At 44.4% G+C, this 2,298-nt stretch overlaps 1 protein-coding gene across 3 annotated transcripts in view; it reads right to left on the bottom strand.

The window, feature by feature from the left end:
* The window catches only part of LOC116851837, a 133,244-nt gene that overhangs the window by 107,725 nt on the left and 23,221 nt on the right, over nucleotides 1–2,298 (bottom strand). The gene's annotated exons all lie outside the window — the stretch shown is intronic.

Raw genomic sequence — 2,298 nt, forward strand, 5'->3', positions numbered from 1 at the left:
GAGAGAGAGAGAGAGAGAGAGAGAGAGAGAGAGAGAGAGAGAGAGAGAGAGAGAGAATCACGTTCTCGTTCTTGAATTTCGCGTGCCTTCTATTCCAGGCCGGATCGAATTTACGCGCGCATCACTGTGATGCCTCTCGTGATGCACTCTCGCTGATGGAAACTCTTGCCGAGCTTCGTGTGTTGGCAATGCGTAAAGAGGCAAAGAAACGCTTACGCATCGCACGTACGGACGTCATGCTAGTCACGTGCGCCGTCGTTCACGCGCGAAGGATAAATCCGAGGAGAATCTGTTAATAAGATGAAATGGAGATGCATGATTTTCTGCTGCAACGCAATCCGCGAGTTTTACGTGAACGCGAAGGAAATCAAGACCGAGAAAGATCACTGCGACGAGACGGAAATTTTTTTATCCTGCCTCCTTCCCTCCTCCTTTTTTTCTCTTTTACGTGTTTCTACATTTTATTCGTCTCTCTGTGACGAATCGTTTACGCTCGCAGACTTATTGACAATCAAATATCGCTCGCTCTTGACGTTATTTCAAATATCTCGCGACCGCGCTCACCCTTATTTTCCTTGCTGATGATCCGCGAATATACCCCTATGCGCGGTTGTGCGTATATGGACACATGATGTAAAAATTGTTCACCATCGAGAGGACCGAAATATCCGATATCGCGGAATTATATTTCAAAACACGTTAAAACGTCACGTTTCAATAAAAGTTGGAATTTTCCGGCGGCGAGTACATTGTAACAAAAATATCGCGGAACCATGAGATTATGAAATGCAACGGCGTATCGAATGTATAAAATATTACGATAGAAAACTAATAACCATGCGTCGAGTGCGATTTCATTAAAATATATAATCATATCTCGACAAATGCAATGCTCCAAAATGACCGAGGGAGATCTTTCCACGAGGAATAAAAATGCACCGTAAAAGTTGGAACAAAGCGCGCTGGCTCGGTAAACGAACAGGACACCGGCATGCGAATTAAAGGATAAACGCAGGACGCAGGTCCTAAGTTTTGCTCACGGGGGAAACGAGCGATAGGGGCCTACAACGCACACGCACACGCACACGCAACGCTCGTGCACTCTCTACACGCTATACGATCGACGATGTAGCGCGGGCCATTCCGAGAGAAAGTTTCGACGCTGTTACGGATTACGCGCGTCCGGACGAATAAATAACGAATTTACCGCGCTTGCCGGCGTGTTAGATTTCAATTTCGCGACGAAAACTTATTGGAACGCTATCGCCATACACACACACACACACACATACACACACACACACACACACGTATACAGGGTGTCTCAGAACAATCCACGAAGCTCTCGTGAGAACGTAGAGCGGATTAAAATAAATATAAAAGTCCTATATCGTTTTGCGATATTCGTAATAATAACTGAGAAATTAATTACGAAAGATTAAGCAAAAAGCGTGTGTTGAATGGTAGAAGACGAACCGCTCGAGTCACAGTGCATCTCAGTAATAAAGCGCGCGGATGTCGCGCGTGGCGATTAAAAGACAATGCACTACTGCCTATACTTAGGCCCGATTTACAATAGATGGAGTAAGGAGTAGGAGTAAGACGAAATGGAAATAATTATTTCGCTTACTCCCTTACTCCAATAAAAGTTTGCCCGTATATATCACATGGAGTAAGCCTGAATTAAGTAGTAAAAGCTGAAGGAGCTGGAGTAAGGGAGTAAGCGAAATAAATTATTTCGATTTCGTCTTATTCCTACTCCTTACTCCATCTATTGTAGATCGGGCCTTATACCGCTGTGCTCCTATATCTCGCCACAGCGTGGTGCGGTAAGACGTTTGGCAACGCGTTTTCCTCGTTGTTAGGTGGCTGGCCTGGCTAGCCTGTCATGTCGATGCTTTAGCACGTACAGCGTTCGTCTCACAGCAGCACACGTGCTGATTGGCTAGTTGACTGCCGCTCGATAGAAATCTTTTATCGTTAATATCTCAAAATTTTACGTGGTTGTTTAAAAAAAGACACCGTTTCTATTACTCACCCCAACCTATTCTAGCTATATGCTAGCTCTGGTACGGTACGAGTTAGACACTCTGTATACGTACGACGCGTCGGAGCCGTTTTCGCGTAATGAGCTGCATTGAACATTAAGTCGTGTGAGAGTAGTTGACTATACAGGGTGTTTTTTTTAACTTGAGACTGCTAAATATCTCGAAAAATAAACATTGTACGACAAAAATGTCCCAAATAAACCCTCAATAGTTTCGAGGGCGCAATTCAATCCCACAAAAATTATCCACC

This window comes from Odontomachus brunneus, unplaced genomic scaffold (genome assembly GCF_010583005.1).
Source record: "Odontomachus brunneus isolate Ranch 3 - 2012 unplaced genomic scaffold, Obru_v1 Obru_scaffold_193, whole genome shotgun sequence".
NCBI lineage: Eukaryota > Metazoa > Arthropoda > Insecta > Hymenoptera > Formicidae > Odontomachus > Odontomachus brunneus.